Source organism: Scyliorhinus torazame, chromosome 6, assembly GCF_047496885.1.
Source record: "Scyliorhinus torazame isolate Kashiwa2021f chromosome 6, sScyTor2.1, whole genome shotgun sequence".
In the NCBI taxonomy this organism is placed as follows: Eukaryota; Metazoa; Chordata; class Chondrichthyes; order Carcharhiniformes; family Scyliorhinidae; genus Scyliorhinus; species Scyliorhinus torazame.
In genome coordinates, this window is record NC_092712.1 from 148,975,955 (window position 1) to 149,001,210 (window position 25,256).

The 25,256-nt window shown below is 46.8% G+C and overlaps 1 protein-coding gene across 5 annotated transcripts in view; it reads left to right on the forward strand.

The window, feature by feature from the left end:
* The window catches only part of LOC140425064 (tyrosine-protein phosphatase non-receptor type 3-like), a 422,164-nt gene that overhangs the window by 53,815 nt on the left and 343,093 nt on the right, over nt 1-25,256 (forward strand). The window contains exon 1 of one of the 5 annotated variants that reach the window (XM_072508896.1): nt 1,185-7,241. The exons of the other annotated variants lie outside the window; for them this stretch is intronic. The gene's annotated coding sequence lies outside the window, so the exon portion shown is untranslated. Of the gene's footprint in view, nt 1-1,184; nt 7,242-25,256 lie in introns of those variants that run through there. 5 annotated transcript variants of the gene reach the window in all.

Genomic DNA, 25,256 nt, shown 5'->3' on the forward strand with positions numbered 1-25,256 from the left:
ATCTGATTATCAGGTTCACTTGCTGCCTTAAAGCGGTATATTAATTATTGACTAAAAACTCTTTTAGACATTTAGTTTCAGTGCTTCATGATTCGGCAGGCTTAAATTAAAGTACTGATTTATAAAAGTTGCACATGCAATTCTTAGGTCCATATTTTGTGTTCGCATTTCCCCCCAAAAAGTACAACAATCAGATTTTAGACATACAAACCTGCTGAGAATGGAATGGCATTGATCACCATGAAAACATGCAAAGGTAAATCTCAAATTGTCAATGCAGTACAGTCAGTATAGAGGATACATTTTCCAGAGACACTCTTAGATAAGACAGCACTTCCATTTACATAACCTTTTTCTGTCAAAGGACTTTTCAAGGACCGTGCCTAATTCTCAGTTTTTCATTGGAAACATAGGTGGAGGTAAATTACAGTTGGAGCTCATCATCTAATTCACTTTTAAAGTTCTAATCTTATTTATTTATCACCATTTCAAGCTAATATTAGTTGACTTTGAAGCTAATGTGCCCTTTTCTCTCCCCTTCCTACCAGCACTGTAGAGGTATCTACATCACATGAACTGCAGTGGGTCAAGGAGGCGGCTTATCATCACCTTCTCAAAGACACTTGGGGATGGGTAATAAATCAAGCCAGCGACGTCCATATCCCGTGAAAGAGTTTTTTAAAAATGCACCCATATTCGGAAAGAAAATCGAGCTTGTGCTATCGGTTTGGAATGAATGCCAGTTCTATAACAAATTCACCATAACTGTATCAAACGGTCTTGGTACGAGCTGTTGTCAGAAATAAAACACTGCCCTATTCTTCCCACTTCCCTTTAAATTTCACTGAACCAGGGATTTCTGTCTGCCAATTGTAAAAGAGAGTCTCATGCTCTGAAAGATTCTCAACCTGTTATACCACCTTTTGTTCATATTAGCGTAGGAGTTCATATATAAAACTGGTATCTTAAACTGATTAATGTACACAATGCTGGAGACAGATTGTTTCTTTGCCAAACTGAATGCACAATGAACAAAACAAGCCTTCATTAAACCTAGGAAAATTTAATATAAGCTTTTGCACCACACCTGGAAATCAGGAAGTCAGCTGCTCCCTGACTAGTTTTGTACTTTATTAAAATGTTCATTTATCCTTAAAGAAAATGTTTAGATATATTTTCACCAATAGTATATAAGTAGTGTTGTAAAAGTTAACCTCATGTTGTTAGCTTGGCAAAATATATGTAACTGCTTCAGAAATATGTGACTGGAGCATAAGAACTAGGAGCAGGAGTAGGCCATCTGGCCCCTCGGGCCTGCTCCGCCATTCAACAAGATCATGGTTGATCTTTTTGTGGACTCCGCTCCACTTGCCCGTCTGCTCACCATAACCCTTAATTCTTTTACTGTTCAAAAATGTATCTATTTTTGCCTTAAAAAACATTCAATGAGGTAGCCTTAACTGCTTCACTGGGCAGGGAATGCCACAGATTCACAACCCTTTGGGTGAAGAAGTTCCCACTCAACTCAGTCCTAAACCTTCTCTCCCTTATTTTGAGACTATGCCCCCTAGTTCTAGTTTCACCTGCCAGTGGAAACAACCTTCCTGCTTCTATCCTGTCTATTTTCATAACTTTATATGTTTCTATAAGATCCCCCCTCATTCTTCTAAATTCCAATGAGAACAGTGCCAGTCTACTTAGTCTCTCCTCATAAGCTAATCCTCTCAACTCCGGAATCAACCGAGTGAATCTCCTCTGCACCCCCCCCAGTGCCAGTACATCCTTTCTCAAGTAAGGAGACCAAAAATGTACACCGTACTCCAGGTGTGGCATCACCAGCGCCCTATACAGCTGCAACATAACCTCCTTGCTTTTTAAACTCCACCCCTCTTACAGTGAAGGTCAAAATTCTATTTGCCTTCTCAATTACTTGCTGCACCTACAAACCAACGTTTTGTGATTCATGCCCAAAGACACCCAGGTCCCTCTGCACAGCAGCATGCTGCAATTTTTTTTAACCATTTAAATAATAGTCCATTTTGCTGTTATTCCTACCAAAATGGATGACCTCACATTTATCAACATTGAACTCCATCTGCCAGACCCTTGCCCACTCACTTAAACTATCTATCTCCCTCTGCAGACTTTGTGTCCTCTGCACACTTGGCTCTACCACTCATCTTCGTGTCATCTGCGAACTTTGACACATTACACTTGGTCCCCAACTCCAGATAATCTAAGTAAATTGTGAACCAACACTGATCCCTGAGGCACCCCACTAGCCACTGATCGCCAACCACAAAAACACCTATTTATCCCCACTCTTTGCTTTCTGTCAGTTAACCAATCCTCTATCTATGCCACTACATTACCTGTAATGCCATGAACCTTTATCTTATGCAGCAGCCTTTTAGAACATAGAATTTAAGGTAAGGAGCAGGAGATTCAGATGGGATTTGAGGAAAAGGTTTTCCACCCAGAGGGTGGTGGAAATGTGGAACTCAGGCAGGAATCTCCAGTCCAAAGATGTGCAAGTTCGGTGGATTGGCTATGCTAAATTGCCCCTTAGTGTCCCAAGGTTAGTTGGGGTTACTGGGATAGGGTGGAGGCGTGGGCTTAAGTAGGGTACTCTTTCAAGGGCACGTGTAGACTTAATGGGCCGAAAGGCCTCCTTCTGCAATGTAAATACTATTATTCTATGATTAAGCTTATACTCCTGAAAATGAACCAAGCCTAATACCCTCATAATCCTATCCAGACTAGCCCCTGGGACCCTGACATACATCTACGTACAGGGACACTCGATCTCCATCCCCCCTCTCTATACCTCTCCACCCCATTGAAGCCCTAAGCGCAATCATCAATGGCTCAATCACCAATACAAAAAGCAACCGGAACAGCAGACACCCCTGCCTTGTTCCCCGGTGCAAACAGAAATATCCTGAACTTGTATTATTCGTACGAATGCTGACCGCGGGAGCCCTGCATTACATCTTAATCCAACCCACCAACCCCGGCCCCAAACCAAGTTGCTCCAACACTTCAAAAGATATTCCCACTCAACCCAGTCAAATGCCTTCTCTGCATCCATAGATATTATCACCTCCATTTCCTAACACCTCGGGTGCATCATCACCACATTTAATAACCTCCCACTATTGGACGATAGCTGTCAGCCCATCACGAACCCCTTTGGTACTCACTTATCACTCCTGGCACACAATCTTCCATGCATGTTGTCAGCACCTTGGCCAACAACTTCACATCTACGTTCAAAAGCGATATCGGACGATACGACCCACACTCGTCTGGATCCTTATCCTTCTTTACAATAAGCTAAATTTATGCTTGTGTCAGCGTGGGTGGGAGCTCCCCCCTTATTTTGAAAATATTTTATTCCAAACATACTCAAACACGTCAACATAACACAAAATATACAAAGTACATACCGTTTGTTCAATTTTCCCCCCTTTTAATCCACAACCCCGCGAGCGACAAACAATTCCTCAGACATGAACTAAAACGGCCTCCACTCCTCCGACCCCCTGAGGGCGAACTTTTATCTTCTCCAGCCTAAGAAATTTGTACAAATCCCCCAACCAAGCTGCCAATCTCCAGTTCAATAGTACCCTTGGCTGGGCAATCAGAGAGGCGAAGGAATTGACCTCTTTCCCCTCCTGTAGCCCCGGCACCTCCAACACCCCAAAGATCGCCACCATAGGTTCTGGCATCATCTTGACCCCAAGAACACCTGACAAACGCTCAAACCCCCCCCCCCTCAACACCAAAGCTACCAAACATTGCACCCACCAAAACATATGAACATGGTTCGCCGGCCCCCTCCCGCAACTGTCGCACACAGCTTCTACTCCCGGGAAGAACCCGCTCATCCGGGTCCGAGTCACATGGACCCTATATACCACATTAAACTGTATAAGGCTAATCCTCGCACAGGAGGAGGTGAGTTGATTTGGTGCATTATCTCACACCAGATTCTCCGCCCGACCTCGACCGCCAACTTTTCCTCCCACCTCCGCTTGATCCCTTCCACTAGAGCCAACCCCTTCTCTCCCAACTACCCATAAATATCCCCAATCTCCCCCGCCCCCCCAATTTGGGACCAACAACTTCTACACCAGCGTCTACTCCGGCAGCCGAGGAAACCAGGGCAGCACCCTCTACCCAAAATCCCGCACCTGCCAATATTTAAACTCACTCTCCCTTGGCAACTCAAACCTTTCTCACACTTCGTCGGAACTTACCCTCAACAGCAAGTCTCTAATCCTTGCTATCCCTTTCTCCCGCCATCTTCCATACATCCCATCCACCCCCTTTGGTGCAAACCTATTGTTTCCACATAATGGGTCAATACCGACATACGTCCTGATTTAAAGTGCCCCCTCAACTGATTTCAGATCATAACTGAAGACTACACCACTGAGACGCTCGTATATTTCCTTGGGGAAAATGGCAACGGGCCAATTCCTCAAACTCGTCCACCTACAAGAGTCCTCCTCCAGCTGGACCCAGTCCAACTCCCTTCCCCCCACCTTTGCCTCATCTTTTCGGCATTCGCTGCCCAGTCATAATGCAGTAGGCTAGGGTACAGATGATGACGATCCCCCCCCACCCCCATCTTATCAATTTGTGCTGCGCCATGAGTCCCCTTCAACATCCTGGGCCAGAGCTCTCACCGACTTTAACCATGTTTGACACCCCAATCTGGGGGAAGAAACAATAACCCTCCACTCTCCTCGCACTTTAGCCATCAAAATCCCCCATTAATCAGGTAGAAAGGACCAAAACTGACACCTCCAGGCAGGAGCCACCTCGTGTGCAATCGATCAGACCATGGCTGCCACTGGAAGTCAAGCTCCCCCTTATTAACCGAATCATTAAACATTGCCACAAGGAGAGGCCCCAACTCTGTCGTGAACTGTTTATAAAATTCTGCTGGGAATCAATCCGGATCTGGGGTTTCCCAGATGGCATCGACCAAACACACCTCATCATCTCCTCCAGCCCAACTGGAGCACTCAGCCCCTGCACCTCACCCTCCTCCATCACCCGAGAAATCCAAGCCGTCCAAGAACCGCCTCGTGTCCGAGTCGTTGTTTCCCCCCCCCCCAGCTCAAACTCCATCTGGCGCTTCTTCCTCTCTTTCAACAACCCCACCTCAGGGGCCGTCGAGTACCGCCAATCCATTTCTAATATGGCCTCCACTAACCTCTGCGTTTCCAATTGGTCCACCTTATCTCAGCGATTTGATCGAAATAACCTCCCCCTAATTACTGCCTTCAGTGCCTCTCAAAGCATGGAGGCAGACACCTCCTCGCTTTAAGCTCAACATAGGTGCGTAAAGCCACCCCTAACCTCTCACACGCCCCTTTATCAGTCAACAATCCCACATCCAGCTTCCACTGTGGCAGCTGGGAACCCCCCTTCTCTACACACAAATCAATGAGACGAGGGACTTTTTGAAGGCTTTTTGGAAATCCATGTTTGACTGCTTGTTAATTTTATATAGAACTTTAGGCAGACTGCACTTAAGAATATTGCGTGCAGATCAGATTTCCATACTACAGTCAGAATATTGAAGCACCGGAGAAAGTGCAGAAAAGATTTGCAAGGCTGTTAACTTGTGTGGGTGCTTGAGCAGGCATGGGCCTTTTTTCCTTTGAAAAAGAAAAGCCGAACAAGAAACCGGATAGAAATCTTTATCAAATTATTAAGGGAGCTGAGGATAGATGTGGTGAAACTATTTCCACTTGTGGGTGAGACCAGAACAAAACGGCATAAATGTAAGGTGAAGAACTTTGGGAGAATTGCTTTAAACGGGTGGTGCGAATGTGAAACTAATTGTCATATGGAGTCTTTAAAATGGTATAGATACAGGAGAGCGTAGGCGTGACGCATATCTGAAGGAGAAGGAATATATGGGTGTTGGGCTTGGGTGGAAAAAAGCAATTAAAGTTGGGGAGGCTTGTGCAGAGTATGTATATTAGCATAGCCCAGCCAACGTCGCCCACATCCCGTAAATGATTTAAAATGTCAACTAAACCAGTTGGGCCTAATGGCCTGCAGGTTCGATACAACCACTTTCCCGGATTGACTTCATTCACTAATTTAATTACATCCTTTTTAAAAAATAAATTTAGAGTACCCAATTATTTTTTTTCCAATTAAGGGGCAATCCACCTAGCCTGCACATCTTTGGGTTGTCGGGGTGAAACCCACGCAGACATGGGGAGAATGTGCAAACTCCACACGGGACAGAGACCCAGGGCCAGGATTCGAACCTGGGTCCTTGACGCCGCAGTCCCAGTGCTATCCATTGCGTCACATGCTGCCCAACTTAATTACATCCTTAAAAGAATTACAGTACATTTTTCAGGCATGACCTATTCTGACTAGAACCATTTGATACCTATACTTTTGAAGATGCTTATTTCTGATATTCTATACAGTTTTCTTCATGCTTTTGCTGCACGCTTTAATATTCAGGCATCCCATTTTCTTCATTACGTTTTACTAAATTCATTATCGGCTTATCCCCATTTTGTTTATCAACAACCCTCTTGACTAAATACTGATATGAAGAATCTATTTGATATACCTACCATATTCTAATCATCTCTAATTGTTCTGCTTAATTTATCCTTTATCTGGCCCGCCTCTCGCCTATCGTTACAATGTTCTTAAGATACATTTGAGTCCCTCTTGTTGCACTGCCATGTACAATACCAGAATACGTAATACCATAATACCATAGTGAGTGATACATTTGTTCAATCTAAAGGTCTGAAATGCTGATCTCTTAGTTATAAAACAAAAAGCCTCAGGGTTTCCCCTTAGGATATTGTACAACAATTTGATTTTTATGTGTTACATCAGTGTACTACAAAATTAAATGAATGGATTTATCAAAGTCGTTTCCTTTTTCTGGCTCTTAAAATGTTTCCCAGAAGCTCTAGAAAACAGTTGCGGATGAAGAAAGATCAGCAAGTAAAAGTAGGTGTTGCTATAGGACTTTTGTGCACTCACTACGTCACAATTGGATTTGATCCACCTGGCAGTGACTGTGAAATCATATCAAGTTTGTGTACCTATAGTCATGTGAACAGGAAACTGAGAGAATGTGAAAGTATGTACAAAAACTGTGGCGTAGTCCGAAAGATACTTAATCTCTCACCTCGTTTGTGATTGCCTTTAAGCCTGGCTGCATTTCTTCTGGAAAACAGGTTTGTTGCAACCAGTTTAATCGTAAGCACCAAATGTTATATGCCTTTAGACAAAGCAGCGTATCTATGCCATTGTATAAATTCTGTTAATTAAAACATGTACTTGTAACAGATCTATTCACTGACTTTTTTGTTTTTTTTCTTTGCAATGTTTGCTTTTAAGGGCAAGGCAAGTGCTAACATGCAGTTGATCAGTTTTTAAGTACACTATTAAGCTCTTGCAATGCATTTGTGTCCATGTATTTCTTTGTGCAAAGTTATTCTTACTCCACAATTACTGGTTGCAAGAAAAAATAAGGTGGGAAGACCACAGTGAATCTTTTCAAATGTTCTTGGTGCTATCCTACTGGAATCTTTGTAGACATCTTTCAGATTGTACTGTTCCTACAAAGTGATGCATATTGCTTTAAAAGGTTGCTGCCTATTCTACAATTCTGTTCATTGGTTGGTTGGGGGGTGGGTGGGGGGGGGAGGATTGGAGTTTTGGGGAGGGGGGGTGCGGGCGGGGGTGGTGGAAGGGAGAGGTGGAAGAACAAGCAATTTAACATTGATGCATGTCAATGCAAAAAGGCCAAATTACTGAATGCCGGATCCATACCCCAAGCATCATCCGCCATTAACAAAATGTGAAATTTGTGTAATGCATCACCTGTAATGAGGAGCTTTGGGGAGATAGATCAGAAACTATAATAGTGCTTTTGACAAATGCTTTGGAGTGTGTTTTACAATTATTTTACTGAAACTTGTCCTACTGCACACTACCAGTCTTGCAATGAATCATCTGTATAGCACCAAGATATTTTAACAGTTGCTGTACCTCAGTGGTGCCACCTATACTTGTAAAGGGACAGTAGGAGGTCATTTAGCTCTTGATCCTGTCCCACCATTCAATGAGATCATGGCTGATCTGCAACTAAACTCCATTTACTCGCCTCTGCCCCATATCCCTTAAATTACCTTTAGCTAATAAAAATTATTAATCTTAATTCTATGTTTTTCTGTTTGTGAAAGAGAGTTCCAAACTTCTTCCACTCTGGGAAGAAATGTTTCCTATTTCATCTCTGAAAGATTTGGCTCTAATTATTTGCTTGGCCCTGAATTTCTCCAATGAGCAAAATTAGTTCCTGTCTGACTAGCTGAACTGTTATCCATAATATCTTGAAAACTTCAATTAAATCACCCCTTAATCTTCTAAATTCCAGGGATTGCAATCCTAGTTTGTGTAATCTCTCCTAATGGCTTAGCCATTTGAGTTCTGGTACCATTTTGGGAATTATATGTTGTACTCCCTCCAAGGCCAATAGCTATTTCATAAGGTGTGGTGTTGTGAACTGCTCACAGTATTCCAGGTGTGATCTAACCAGAGCTTTGTCTATCTAAAGCATGCCGTCTACCCCTTTTATTCTAGTCCTCTAGCTATAAAGTTCAGAATTCCATTAACCGTTTTGATTATTTTTTGTATCTGTTTTTTTTAATGATCTATCTGCCTCTCCGCCCCCCCCCCCCCCCCAAGTCTCCTTGAGCTTCTATATTTGTAGTTTTTCACCTTTTGAAAGTTTCTGTTTGATCTATTTTAGGCCCAAAGCAGATTACCTCACATTTGCCTACATTGAAATTCGTTTGATACAGTTTTGAACACGCACTTTATCAATATCTCCTTAATTTTACACTTCTGTCTACATTGCTTACTTACAATCCTGGCTATCTTTGCATCATTATCAAATTTGAATATGTGGTTTTTGGTTCCATAATCTGAGGAGTTAATATAGTAAGTAGTTGAGACCTCAACACAAATCTTGTGGGATATCAGTAGTCACATCCTGCTAATTAGATTACCTGCCCATTATCTCTCTTCTGTCTTCTGCATCGCCAGTTTCCTAACCATATCAATATTTTGTCTTCAATTCCATTACATTCATCATTAAATATAAATCCATAGATGTTTCTTGCCCACTACTTTGATCACCTCTTTGAAAACTTTAATCAAATTCATCAGGCATGCCCTACTCTTTGCAAATCCATGCTCTCTCTGAGCACCTGGACATTTTCAAAGTATTTAGGCACCCTATCTTTCATTTTAAATTCTAGCACTTTCCCAACAACTGATATTTGGCTAACTTATCCATAATTATGTGGTTTCTTAAATAATGGAGTGATATGCATAATTTTACAAACAAAAGGAATAATTCCAGGGTTCAAACTACACAAATTTATCCTCAAGCTCCCCAAAAGCCCTGGAGTTACGGGTGTGACTAATAGAGGATGATATATGGAAGTGACAGAATAGGTGAGGAGCTGCTTCTGCAATCACAGACTGTTTCTCTCCCACGTTTGCCACTTATGGACTCAAAATGCCACTCATTTTCCTCGGATGGTGATGTCTAGCACGAGGGGACATAGCTTTAAATTGAGGGGAGATAGATATAAGACAGATGTCAGAGGTAGGTTCTTTACTCAGAGAGTAGTAAGGGCGTGGAATGCCCTGCCTGCAACAGTAGTGGACTCGCCAAACTTAGGGCATTGAAATGGTCATTGGATAGACATATGGACGATAAGGGAATAGTGTAGATGGGCTTTAGAGTGGTTTCACAGGTCGGCGCACCATCGAGGGCCGGAGGGCCTGTACTGCGCTGTAATAATGTTCTATGTTCTAAGTGCCTCTCACCAGCAAACTTATCAGTGGCAAACGTGGGAAAGAAACAGCCTGTTAATCGAAGAGAAGCATGTGAGTGGAATAATACCAGGCAGGCTGAAAAACAGCACCTCAGACCCTGACCAAAGGGAGCATTTCTTGGGAAGCAGTAAGCAGGACCCTCACCCTGGGGCCACCCAGACCGAACCCAGAGCCAATGCTATTTAACCGACCGAAGGAGGGCACAGCAGCCAGACCCGAGGCAGCCCTGGTCCCACACTCTCCAAACCACCTCGTCCTGCCTGTATCGAGTTGGCCAGCTCCAGAGCCAGTCACAATTTCTCGGTCTTGGTGGTTCTAGAATCACAACCAACAGCAGCGGCATCCCCCATTTAGGAGATGGTGGCAGGACCCAAGTACATGATCCGAAGCAGCAGCAGTGAGACACTCTGGACCAGTGAGAGGAAAGAAACAATCTTCAAGGGGGTGAGAGAAAAAGAGAGACAGACAGGCAGATAAACTCCAACCTAGGGACAAGAGAGAGACACAGACTATGGTGTGGTGGGGGAGAGGTTAGAGAGAGGAAGAAAGAGAGCGACAGACGGAGGGAGGGATTAGGAGAGAGAGAGAGAGACTAACAGACTCCAAGGGAGTGAGAGAGATTGAGAAGATTGGGAAGTGGAGTTGGTGAGTGGGGAGGGAAGAGGGTTGGGAGGTGGGGTAGCTGAGCTAATGAACAGGGAGGGAGGTGGGTCTACTCTTGACAAATCTTTTAGGTTTTTGCCTCTTAAAAGCTGAGGTTATATTTTATTGGCTCAGTGAATTGATATCCCCTTTTAAAATTTCAAAATGACTCTTAACCATGTTACTTATTTGTAGGGTCGCTGTGCATGTTTTATATTGTAATTAGTGCTGGAATCATGGTCTCGGTGTTAATCTATTTTGTAACAATGGGTTAACGAGCACTCAAATAGACTTGATATGTTTGAGGAATTCTTTATGTATTCTTTCTAGATTAATTCAATAAGATTAATGTAGTAAATACCCACTCCCTTTTAGTAGCTCAAACTATTTGTTTTGTCACCTTTTACTGCTGTTTGTATCTTTACCACTTGCCAGGATCTGTTTTTTTTTTTTGCATTTCCGTATGCTTTTTAGTTTTATACTTCGTAGCTCTTTCTTTGTCCTTGGCTGTCCTGCATAGTCACTTACCTTGTATGGAATGTCTCCCTTTTATTTATCCCCTTAGAAATATCAGACGCATTTCTAAGTGTCATTTTGGGCACGATTGCGGGGGGGGGGGGGGGGGGGGGTGTTTCTCAACGGCTGCGTTGGTGAGATCGTGGCCCACGTTTAACGGCATTTAGTGTTGGCAATGAGCCCCCACGAGCTTCTTGCCTTGACTGGCTGTCCCGCCATCTGATTCACTGGACTGGCGCCTCAGCAGTTCACCACTATCAAGCAGGAGCTGCTGTTAAACGCTCCCTCACCACTCACTCTAGTTAACACGCAAGCATGGCAGCGTACAGACCTGCCCCTCGCTTTGCGGATGCTTACCTGGCCAGGCTTCTGGAGACTGTGGAGGTGAGATGGGCATCCAGTTTCCCCCAAGGGGGTCAGAGGAGAGCCGTCAGCAGGGCCACCAGGGAGGCAGTAGCTGTAGCGAGCGGATTGACCAGGAGGACTGCCGTACAATGTCAGAAGAAGACCCCAATGACCTCCACTGAGCAAGGATAAGTTATCACCTCTCTCCTGACCTCCCCTCCCCTCAAATTCTCAGCCCCCCCCAAATCCACCTTCCCCACATCTGATCTTTGCGCTTGTTGCTCAGCACACCCTGCACCCACCAGCACAACTTCTTCATGTCCAGTTGTGGTGCTTACATATGCCACCTGCCATAGATACCCCCCTGATGCATCAAGCAGACGGCTCACAAAGCCCTCTATTTGTCCCCGCAGGAGAAGATAGCCCACAGTAGCCGCGAAAGGGTTAAGACCTGGGGGTGGTGAGGTGTACCAGAATCCGGAGTCCTCACCTCTGAGATTCAGGAGGGGATGTCAGCAACAGTCCAGTGAGTGCAATGGCGATTAGAGGAGTCTCAAAGGCTACGGGTGCAGGAGATGATGCCGACAATGCGTGGCACAGATGCCCATACTACTAGGTTGGCAACCACAGTGAAAACACTGGAGCACGACATCAGCGTCTTGAGTGGTGGTGTCCAAGGCGTGGCTCAGTCTCTGACGACCATGGCTGAGGGCCTCATCATCATGTCCCAGTTGCTGAGGAAAGTGTCCTAGTCGCAGGTGGACATTGCCGAGGCACTCCAGAGTTTGTCCCAGTCGCTGAAGGACGTGCCCCAGTTGCAGGTGGACATGCCGAAGCAATGCAGAACATGGCCCAATCACTGAGAAGCATTTCTGAGGGCGTCAACACCATAGTGCAGACAATGGGGAGCAGCCAGAGCCAGATGGCGCAGGGGCCTCTGGGGCTCACTCCAGCTGTCCCATGGAGATTGCCAGGACTCTACAGCACCGTCAGGGTGGAGGAAGCACTGGAAGCTAATTCAGGGAGCGGGATTCTCCACTCCCGTGCCGAAGTGGCCGCGCCGTCGTGAACGCCGTTGAGGTTCACGACGGCGCGAAACGGCCCCGATCCCGAACGATTCAGGCCCTGACAATGGGCCAGGATCGGGGCCGCGTCATCTACACGCGCCAGGCCTTGTCGCCCGCGTAAAGGCGGCGTTGCATAGATGACGCGGCCGGCGCCGCATAACGGGCGTCATGTGCGGGTTGGCCGGCGCCAACCCGCGCATGCATGGTTGCCGTCCTCTCGAAGTCCGCCACGCAAGAAGATGGCGGACGGATCTTGCGGGGCCGCGGAAGGAAGGAGGTCCTCCTTCAGAGAGGACGGCCCGAAGATCGGTGGGCACCGATTGCGGGCCACCCCACATTTGAGGTACCCCCCAGTGCAGGATCCCCCCTCGCCCCCCCTGCAGGCCGCCCCCCCAGCGTTCACGCACCATTCACTACTGCAGCGACCAGGTGTGGACGGCACCGGGGGGAACCTGCCGTTTTGGCCTGGCCGCTCGGCCCATCCGGGCCTCAGAATAGCGGGGGTGCCGGAGAATCGCCATTTTGGGTGTCTCCGGCGATTCACCGTCCTGCGGCCCGTGAAACTCGACCGGGCCGTCCCCGCCGCTTGGGAGAATCGCGAGATGGGGTCGGACCGGCGTCCCAGGAAATTTTGGTGGCCCAGGTGATTCTCCCAACCGGCGCGGGAGTGGAGAATTGCGCCTAGGGTCTGCCACCAAGGAAACCACGGTGGTTTCCAGTTCTTCCGAATCCCCCCTCCTGACACCAGCGCATCATAGAATTATAGAATCCCTATAGTGCAGATGGAGGCCATTCGACCTATCCAGTCTGCACCGACCCTTCAAAATAGCACCCTACCCAATTTTTGGACACGTAGGGGCAATTTATCACAGCCATTCCACCTAACCTGCACATCTTTGGACTAACTACTGCTTACCATTGTGCCATCATGCAGCCCTTCTGCTTTCAGAGATCTATGGACAAACACGCCAAGGTCCCTTTCTTCCTCAGACGTTTCCTAGTATCATGTCGTTCATTGAATACTTTCTTGTCACATTACTCCTTCCAAAGTGTATCACCTTCCCTTTTTCAGGGTTAAATTCCATCTGCCACTTATCTGCCTATTTGACCATCCCGTCTATATCTTCCCGTACCAAGATGTTTAACCTCACTGTTAACCACCTGGCCAATCTTTGTGCCATCGGCACCGATTGCTTTCTGCAGTTATGCCCTCCAGAGTCAGACAACATTTATTATTTATCATAGTATCATAGTATCACAGAGAAATACGATCAGAAATACTTTAGCAAACATAGTTCGAAGCCTTGGAAGCAGAATAAGAGCTTGAAAAATTAGAAGATATTTTGTGTGAAAATTAAAAAAGTATCCAGGAAGCAGCAGAGGAATGACAAAGCGCAAAGTTGCTCAAACTGCATGGCTGTGAAGTGTTGAACAGCCTTCTTCTGAGCTGTGAAATTCTATGTCTTTACTTTCCAGCATTTCAACAGTCTACTGACAAATACCTGTTTGGGAACATTCCCCAATGAACCAGGACTTGCTTTTCTCGCTTCAGTATAGGTTTCAACCACTCCTCTGCATCCAGAGAGCTGGAAATCTCAAGGGCAGCGAGCAGAACAGGGTGGCAAGGTAAAGACAATGACACCGCTAAGTTGGCCGGGATCCTGGCTCCAGGCCCTCCAGATGACGTCCACCAAGGGCACCAAAGGCCACATGGCACGAAAAGCAGCAGGCACAGTGGTCCAACATCAAACGCCCCAATGCAGACCCCATTCAGAGAATGGGTGTGAGCGCGCTGTCATCAGAAAGTCAGGAGTCAGACTTTGGCATAAACTGTGGAGCACCAGAGCTTACCTCACAGCGAGTGATCATCACTCTCCTGCCTTGGATATTGACCCGTTGACAGTGCTGACACAGGCCCAACGCCCTGGAGTGATGTGACACCAACCCTGGGAGACTGGAACAGGGTAGTCCGGGCGAGGCGGGGGCGGTGTTAGGAGCATTGGGGAATCGGGGGAAGGTGGGGGTGGGGGGTGCGGGAGTGGTGGAGGCGAAGGAGGGGAATATCGGGTGGGGGGGTGGGGGGGCTGACGGACAAAGCTTGTGGTCCCGCTGCTGTGCCCCAATGTGGAGGGCACAGCAGATCACCTCTGGGGGATGTACAGCAGTGCACTACCAGAGCGGTCAAGGCATCAGAACCGCATTTTGAGCAGTCCGATGCACCAGTCAATGACAGCACGGGTGGCAACATGGGCCTTGTTATATCGGATCTCTGCCTCGGTCTCTGACTTCCGCACCGGCATCATCAGCCAGGACCTCAGCAGGTACCCCTTTCCTCCAAGAGCCAACCTGTTATCCTGGGGTGGTTCTTGACGCGTGATCTTCAAGTGTCCCAAGATGTAGCTGTCAATCATGCTCCCTGGAAAGAGTGCACACATGTGCATGATCTGGAGATGGTGGTTGCCCACGTGTTGAACATTCAGGGTGTGGAACCCCTCCCTGTTAACGAATGGCATTCCTTGATGCCCCAATGTGCACAAGGCAACATACATACCATCTATTTTCCCCTGGACCTGGGGCATCTTGGTGATGGCAGAGAATCCTGCAGCCCGGCATCTTGGGCCTGATACAGCTCAAAGTTTATATCGTCTGATGCCCCGGTACACAGGTCATCTGTGATCTCACAGATGCACTTGTGGTTGTAGCTTGGGAAATGCCACACAAGTCCCCATTCGAGCCCTGGAATGTACCGGTGACATAAAGGTTCAGGGCTGCAGTGACCTTCATGGACACCGGGTGTGGGTGTCCTCCTCCTTCAGGGGCCAACATGTCCACAAGGACATGGCACAGGTGCCGCACTGTCTCTTTGTTGAGACGGGATTTCCTGCAGAACATGCTATCCATTAGCTTCTCAAAAGACCAACGAAGCCTGTACATCGGGCTGTCGATGGCGTCCTCCTCTGGGTTCCTCCCTGGCCTAATGGGCGGCCGGGTCTTTAGGGTGTGCGGCGGCCCCCTGCACATGGCGTGCCGCCTCCAGCCTATGTCGGCTCTGCTGCCTTCTCCGGCGTCTGGCTGCCTGGACTGCCACCAGCTCCCACAAGGGCATCCTTTGCGGGATTGGCACCACCATCCATTTTGGTATCTGTAAGGAATTGGAGAAGGAGACCGACTGACAATCAGTTAGACCTTTCAACCGGGATCCTCAAATCCCCCAAGCCTCCCTGAGCTTTACGTGTCCCGCCTTCTCTCAGAATGCTATCCACTGAGTGAGTTGTGGTTGAAAATTCTCTCTCTGAACACACACCCCGGCCACAGCAGGAGCCCCCAGAACCCAGAAACATTAGGGAGACTGTGCTCAGGTGCCCTCCCCTTATCCTCACCCTTTGGTGGCGAGGATACCCCAATGCAGAAGCCCAACTCTTTTTATTGTTGGCTGCTGCCTCTATGGTATCGAGGTCAAGCAAACTGTTCAGGCTTCAAGGTTTGATTGAAATTCAATGTAATAATTAGCGTCTGTGACATGGCACGTGTACCGTCGAGAAGCCACTTGAGAATATTTTGTTCTTCAATGGTCAATAGTACCTTTATACAAAGAGATGAAAACCAACTACTTAACAGTCTAGAAATCACACTAATCAACAAGGAAATGGCACCGTGCCATACATGCACAAGTACATTTCATTTATAGAATATCAGTACAACACAAAGCTACAACAGTTCATTTGTACAAAGAAAACCAAACATACTGTCACCCCTTGCAGGTCCTCAACAGAATGGAGGATCCTTGCTGTGCAGTCATTCTTCGTATCAGTCTCTGTCGATGAGCCTCCATTGTACAGGCCTTTATATACAAACTAATTTCATCGGAAACAAAGCTCGGTATTCACATGTTCCACTGGTGTTCAAGGTGCACTAAAACAGCCTCGACAGCCAGCGTGTTTAACTCGTGGCGACATGCTAATCGACATGTAGCACTCGCCACACTCACAATAAAATCACCACCAATCCTCAAAAGCATTTCTTCAACATCCTCATCAAGTTGCTCATTCGGATCAATCTGCCACTCTCTCCCTCCCTCCTGCAGCTCCCAGCAGTAGACTCCCCATGAGTGGAGAATCACACCGACGCACAGCACACCAGAAGAGAGAAAGAGCTGCCCTTTCTCAAGTCGACCTTACGATCCTCCCCTTCCTTACTCCGGACCACAAAAGCAAAGAGGTGGCAGAAAATACGCACGCAGCCTCCAGGCAGCTGCAAGCAGCAAACACCGCTCATTTGGATCAGTCATCCTCTCCTCCTTTGCAACTCCCAGCAGTAGATTCCTCAGTAGTGGAAAGTCACACTGATCCAGAGCATGCCAGAGGAGAGAAAGAGCTCCCCATTCCCTTCTCCAGCCCAGGCAGCCGGTCATCTTCCATCCTCCCTTTCCTTACTCCAGGCTACAGAAAAAGAAGGAAACAGCAGCAGCCTCCAGGCATTTGCAGCTACAAGCAACAGCAAGCAGCAAAAACAACCTGCAGTATCGCTCAAGGTGCAGTTGAACATCCTTGACTTCCAGCATGTTTAACCCGCACTGACATGCCAGTTACATGCAGCACCCACCACACCAGCAGCAAATTCACCAGCAATCTATGAAAGAATTTCTTCAACGGCGTCAATAAAAGCACATTACTGCAGGTGCTGGAATCTGAGACCCAAAGAGAAAATGCTGGAAAATCTCAGCAGGTCTGGCAGCATCTGTAGGGAGAGAAAAGAGCTGATGTTTCAAGTCCAGTTGACCCTTTGTCAACTGAGATTTTCCAGCATTTTCTCTTTTGTCTTCAACGGCGTCATCAGATGGCCCATTTGGATCAATGTTGCGCACCAGACCCCGCGGCGTTGTCTTGCTTCAAACCGGATTGCCTTCTGGACTCGTACGTCCCCCTGAGCCTGTATTCCAGGATCCAGGTATCTTAGAAAAAACTATCCTTCTTTCCGGCTACAGAAAAAGGATGAAGCCACAACAGCAGCCTCCAGACATTTGCAGCAGCAAGCAGCAAACACAACCTGCAGTTCCATTTGAGAATATTTTTTTTATTAAATGGCCAACAGTAACCAAAATTTGAAAATCTGCTACATAACATTCAACATATCAAACTAACCATTAAATAACAAGGAAACGTCACCGTTAGATATTGGTACCAATACAAAGCTATATAGGCTAATTTCCACAAACAAACCAAACACACAGTATCACACCTCGCAGGTTCCTCAACAGAAACGGAGGATAAGCCTGAGCATGTGTTACTGTGTCTAGAACTTTGTCAGTTCCCCTCCTCAGTTCCCCCTCAGCAGCCATTGCGCAATCTAGATGTTCTTAAAAAGAAGTACTGAACGACGCCCGCGTGTTTGCTCGCTGGGGAGCCGGTTAATACCCAGGAGGCCATTACAATCTTGCTAATGAGTTGGAAATTGATGCAAATTGGGGTCAATGATATGCTCGCCATATTTGAGCGTATCCAGAACTCCATTGGGAGTGGACCGATTAGGTTTCAAATTGATTCGGGCCCGGTGCGAATCTCGATTTTGGCCTTTCCCGCTATTTAGCTGGCACGTCCAGATCTGCGCCAGGCTCAACGCGTTGTTTAAATTGTGCCCATCATCTGTAAAACAGTTTTCATATGGTTTTTTTCTCTGCCCACATTTATTGATTCAGAGCTTTGCTGTACTATCTGTTTATCTGCATGATATCAGAACTTGGGTGAGTTAGTGTTTTGTAGCACAGCACCAGTAAGAGGAAGAAGCTATCTCTGCAGCTCTCATTAAATCTTACAAGCTTATAGCTTCAGTTCCATTAACGCACCTGGTTTAACTCAGCGGTGGGCAGCCTGACGTTGTGCTCATACTTGGCTGAACCTTTTGACCCTTCATCACAACCTGTTGCCACTGTTTACCTCCAGAGCATTGCAGGGCTAACCCTGTAAGCATTCTCCTGCTCCTGCTGCTTTACCTTCATTTCATTACATGGAATTATCTTCAGAGATGACACTATCCATTGGTGTCTGGTTATTTCAGTTCATGTCTTTTGGTGGCTGTTTTTATAAAATTAACATGCAACTTCAAAGTCAAAAGAAACATGAAATAACAACATTTCAGATTTTTAAAAAAATACATTTTTACTGTAAACCTTTACATTTACCATTTAAAAAAAAAAAAAAAGTAGTATGACAATAATATATAAAACTATGCTTCAGATTATAAAGAACACAGTCAACAGTTAAGAACACATCCAAATCTAATCCCCCAACAATAAACTAAAAACCCTCTTAACAACTGACTGGACTAACCCCTTGCAAAAAGAAATGAATGGCTGCCACCTCGGGTAGAACCCCTCTACCCACCCCCTAATGGTCTACCTGACTGTCTCCAAATGTAAAAGTTCCATGAGATCACCCAACTAGGCCGAGGCACTGGGTGGACTAGGAGACCCCCACCCAAGCAGAACTCTCCTCCGGGCTATTAATGAGGCAAAGGTGAGGACATCCGCCTTCACCCCAGCACCGATGAGTCCGGTAACCTGAAAATGACCACAAGCAGACAAGGCTCCAGTTCGATGTTAAGAATCTCTGACATTGTTAAAGAAGGAGATCCAAAAGCTTAACAACTTGGGACACGACCAGAACATATGAGTATGATTATCTGACCCCTGAGAACATCGCTCACAGCTGTTGCCCACCCAAAAAAAAACACTCACCCTTGCCTTGCTCAGGTGAGCTCTGTTGCACCACCTTGAACTGGACCAAACTGAACGAGGACATGGAATTTACTCTGGGAAGAGCTTCTGTTCACATGCGCCTCATCCAGCATAGGACCCAGTTCACCCTCCCACTTTATGCACCTCATCCCATGGAGCCGCCTCCGCTGATAGGATCTGGCTGTAAATACCTGAAATGCGCACCCCACAAGACCCGTCCAAAGATATAATCCTCTTCTACAGGGAGAATGGTGATGCCAAGGTCCACAAAAAAATCACAAATCTGGAAATATATAAACAAATTGGTCCCAGGGAGTTGAAATTTTACCGACAGCTCCTCAAAACTGGCAAACCTTCCCTCCACGATCGAGTCCCCAAACCTATCCCGACCCTTCCCCTCCCATGATCTAAATGTCAAGTCTAAACGTGCCAGCACAAAGAGATGATTACCACAGATAGGGGCCAACAACGACATGGAGCTAAATTCAAAGTGTTGTCTAAATTTATTCCAGATCTTCAGGGTGGACACCGCCTCTGGATTCAAAGAAAATCTCGCAGGAGAAAACGGAAGCGAGGCAGTTACTAAGGCACCCAAACTAGAGCTACTCCAAGAACTTGCCTCCATTTGATCACTAAACCACCCCAACAGTATTGGCAGCCCAATAATAAACAAATTGGGTAAAGCTAAACCTCTGGAGAAACACCGGATGGATCCTTGGGCTCTTGCCCGCCCAAATAAACGAGGACACTAATTTGTTAACTCTAACAAAAAAGGATTTAGGGAGGAAAGTGGGATGACACTGAAAAAGAAATAAAAATCCTGGGAGGACATTCATTTTAATAATCTGTACCTTGCCTGCCAAGGGCAGGGGGACGTTAACCCTCTTATGCAAGTCAGATTTGACCCCAATCACCAGATTAGTATAATTCCATTTATGAAGTGAGGCCCAATTGTGGACCACCTGGATACCCAGATAACGAAAGCTAGATCTGCAAGGCGAAAAGGTAACATCCCCAGATTGGCTCTTCTCCCTGGGGGATTAATCGGGAAGTACTTGCTTTTATCCAGATTCAATTTATACCCAGAAAAGGAGCCAAAACTCCCAAGTAGCTTAATTATCTCATCCATATTGGAGACTGGGTCCATAATATAAAGAAGCAGATCATCTGTGTACAAGGACACCCTATGTTCCCTTCCTCCCTGACTTATCCCTTTCCACCTATCGGAAGATCTAAATGCTATGGCCAGTGACTCAATCCCTAAAGCAAATAGAAGTGTAGACAGTGGACATCCCTGTCTCATGCTCCGGTTCAACAAAATATATCCCGAGCTCAAGGCATTAATGCGGACACTAGCTGTGGGGGCTCTATACAGTAACCAAACCCAAGATATAAACTTTTGCCCGAAACCAAACCTCCCAAGGATCTCAAAGAGATAATCCCCACTCCACCTTATCAAAAGCATTTCTGGCTTCCAGCCTCCATGGACACATGGTTCGAACAGAGGAGAGGGGAAAAAAACTGTATTTAACAGTCAACCCTTAACGAAACCAATCTGGTCTTCCGTGATCACCTCTGGGAGGCAGGGCTACAATCGCAGTGCTAACACCTTCGCAAGTAATTCAGCGTCCATGTACAAAAGCGAAATGGGATGAAACGACTCACATTCTATAGGGTTCTTCAGTATCAGAGAAATAGAGTGCAAGTGTAATGGGCAGCGAACCCTGGTGCAAGGAATCATTGAACATGTCCAATATTAACGGGATCAACTGACCTGCAAACGTCTTGTAGAACTCATTGGGGAATCTATCAGCGCCAGGAGCTTTACCTGTCTGTATGAACCCAATACCTTTCAAAATCTCTTCAAGGCTCAATTGGGCTTCTAACTCTTCCTGCCTTTCTCCCTCCACCAATGGGAAGGACAACTCATCTTAAAAACTCCGCCATGACTTAACTCCCCTCCTGGAGTGCGGTCTATAAAGATTCCTATACAATGTTTCAAAAGCCACAATGACTTAAGATGGGGCCGAAACCAAACTGCCACCTGAGTCCCTAATCTGTATAATCTCCCGGGAAGCCGCCTGCCGCCTCTACTGAGGAGTAAAAGGCAACTTGCCCTCTCCCCATATTCATAGAATACCCACTTTGAGCACTGCAGCTGACTCACCACATTACCTGTTGATAACAATTCATATTGCGTCTGCAGCATTTTCCTGCTCACAAAGAACAAAGAACAAAGAACAAAGAAATGTACAGCACAGGAACAGGCCCTTCGGCCCTCCAAGCCCGCGCCGACCATACTGCCCGACTAAACTACAATCTTCTACACTTCCTGGGTCCGTATCCTTCTATTCCCATCCTATTCATATATTTGTCAAGATGCCCCTTAAATGTCCCTATCGTCCCTGCTTCCACTACCTCCTCCGGTAGCGAGTTCCAGGCACCCACTACCCTCTGCGTAAAAAACTTGCCTCGTACATCTACTCTAAACCTTGCCCCTCTCACCTTAAACCTATGCCCCCTAGTAATTGACCCCTCTACCCTGGGGAAAAGCCTCTGACTATCCACTCTGTCTATGCCCCTCATAATTTTGTAGACCTCTATCAGGTCGCCCCTCAACCTCCTTCGTTCCAGAGAGAACAAACCGAGTTTATTCAATCGCTCCTCATAGCTTATGCCCTCCATACCAGGCAACATTCTGGTAAATCTCTTCTGCACCCTCTCTAAAGCCTCCACATCCTTCTGGTAGTGTGGCGACCAGAATTGAACACTATACTCCAAGTGTGGCCTAACTAAGGTCCTATACAGCTGCAACATGACTTGCCAATTCTTATACTCAATGCCCCGTCCAATGAAGGCAAGCATGCCGCATGCCTTCTTGACTACCTTCTCCACCTGTGTTGCCCCTTTCAATGACCTGTGGACCTGTACTCCTAGATCTCTTTGACTTTCAATACTCTTGAGGGTTCTACCATTTACTGTATATTCCCTACCTGCATTAGCCCTTCCAAAATGCATTACCTCACATTTGTCCGGATTAAACTCCATCTGCCATCTCTCCGCCCAAGTCTCCAGACAATCTAAATCCTGCTGTATCCTCAGACAGTCCTCATCGCTATCCGCAATTCCACCAACCTTTGTGTCGTCTGCAAACTTACTAATCAGACCAGTTACATTTTCCTCCAAATCATTTATATATACTACAAACAGCAAAGGTCCCAGCACTGATCCCTGTGGAACACCACTGGTCACAGCCCTCCAATTAGAAAAGCATCCCTCCATTGCTACCCTCTGCCTTCTATGGCCTAGCCAGTTCTGAATCCACCTTGCCAGCTCACCCCTGATCCCGTGTGACTTCACCTTTTGTACTAGTCTACCATGAGGGACCTTGTCAAAGGCCTTACTGAAGTCCATGTAGACAACATCCACTGCCCTACCTGCATCAATCATCTTAGTGACCTCCTCGAAAAACTCTATCAAGTTAGTGAGACACGACCTCCCCTTCACAAAACCGTGCTGCCTCTCACTAATACGTCCATTTGCTTCCAAATGGGAGTAGATCCTGTCTCGAAGAATTCTCTCCAGTAATTTCCCTACCACTGAAGTAAGGCTCACCGGCCTGTAGTTCCCGGGATTATCCTTGCTACCCTTCTTAAACAGAGGAACAACATTGGCTATTCTCCAGTCCTCCGGGACATCCCCTGAAGACAGCGAGGATCCAAAGATTTCTGTCAAGGCCTCAGCAATTTCCTCTCCAGCCTCCTTCAGTATTCTGGGGTAGATCCCATCAGGCCCTGGGGACTTATCTACCTTAATATTTTTTAAGACACCCAACACCTCGTCTTTTTGGATCACAATGTGACCCAGGCTATCTACACCCCCTTCTCCAGACTCAACATCTACCAATTCCTTCTCTTTGGTGAATACTGATGCAAAGTATTCATTTAGTACCTCGCCCATTTCCTCTGGCTCCACACATAGATTCCCTTGCCTATCCTTCAGTGGGCCAACCCTTTCCCTGGCTACCCTCTTGCTTTTTATGTATGTGTAAAAAGCCTTGGGATTTTCCTTAACCCTATTTGCCAATGACTTTTCATGACCCCTTCTAGCCCTCCTGACTCCTTGCTTAAGTTCCTTCCTACTTTCCTTATATGCCACACAGGCTTCGTCTGTTCCCAGCCTTTTAGCCCTGACAAATGCCTCCTTTTTCTTTTTGACGAGGCCTACAATATCACTCGTCATCCAAGGTTCCCGAAAATTGCCGTATTTATCTTTCTTCCTCACAGGAACATGCCTGTCCTGTATTCCCTTCAACTGACACTTGAAAGCCTCCCACATGTCAGATGTTGATTTGCCCTCAAACATCCGCCCCCAATCTATGTTCTTCAGTTCCCACCTAATATTGTCATAATTAGCCTTCCCCCAATTTAGCACATTCATCCTCGGACCACTCTTATCCTTGTCCACCAGTACTTTAAAACTTACTGAATTGTGGTCACTGTTACCGAAATGCTCCCCTACTGAAACATCTACCACCTGGCCGGGCTCATTCCCCAATACCAGGTCCAGTACCGCCCCTTCCCTAGTTGGACTGTCTACATATTGTTTTAAGAAGCCCTCCTGGATGCTCCTTACAAACTCCGCCCCGTCTAAGCCCCTGGCACTAAGTGAGTCCCAGTCAATATTGGGGAAGTTGAAGTCTCCCATCACCACAACCCTGTTGTTTTTACTCTTTTCCAAAATCTGTCTACCTATCTGCTCCTCTATCTCCCGCTGGCTGTTGGGAGGCCTGTAGTATACCCCCAACATTGTGACTGCACCCTTCTTATTCCTGATCTCTACCCATATAGCCTCACTGCCCTCTGAGGTGTCCTCTCGCAGTATAGCTGTGATATTCTCCCGAACAAGTAGCGCAACTCCGCCTCCCCTTTTACATCCCCCTCTATCCCGCCTGAAACATCTAAATCCTGGAACGTTTAGCTGCCAATCCTGCCCTTCCCTCAACCAGGTCTCTGTAATGGCAATAACATCATAGTTCCAAGTAGTAATCCAAGCTCTAAGTTCATCTGCCTTACCCGTAATGCTCCTTGCATTAAAACATAGGCACTTCAGGCCACCAGACCCGCTGTGTTCAGCAACTTTTCCCCGTCTGCTCTGCCTCAGAGCCACACTGTCCCTATTCCCTAGTTCTCCCTCAATGCTCTCACCTTCTGACCTATTGCTCCCGTACCCACCCCCCTGCCATACTAGTTTAAACCCTCCCGTGTGACACTAGCAAACCTCGCGGCCAGGATATTTATGCCTCTCCGGTTTAGATGCAACCCGTCCATCTTATACAGGTCACACCTGCCCCGGAAGAGCTCCCAGTGGTCCAGAAAACGGAAACCCTCCCTCCTACACCAGCTGTTTAGCCACGTGTTTGTCTGCTCTATCTTCCTATTTCTAGCCTCACTGGCACGTGGCACAGGGAGTAATCCCGAGATTACAACCCTCGAGGTCCTGTCCTTTAACTTTCTGCCTAGCTCCCTGAACTCCTGCTGCAGGACCTCATGCCCCTTCCTGCCTATGTCGTTAGTACCAATATGTACAACGACCTCTGCCTGTTTGCCCTCCCCCTTCAGGATTCCCTCTACCCGTTCGGAGACATCCTGGACCCTGGCACCAGGGAGGCAACATACCATCCTGGAGTCTCTTTCACGTCCACAGAAACGCCTATCTGTGCCCCTGACTATAGAGTCCCCTATTACTATTACTCTTCTGCGCTTTGACCCTCCCTTCTGAACATCAGAGCCAGCCGTGGTGCCACTGCTCTGGCTGCTGCTGTTTTCCCCTGATAGGCTATCCCCCCCGACAGTATCCAAAGGGGTATATCTGTTCGAGAGGGGGACAACCACAGGGGATTCCTGCACTGACTGCCTGCCCTTTCTGGTGGTCACCCATTTCTCTGCCTGCACCTTGGGTGTGACCACATTTACATAACTGCGATCTATGACGCTTTCCGCCACCTGCATGCTCCTAAGTGCATCCAATTGCTGCTC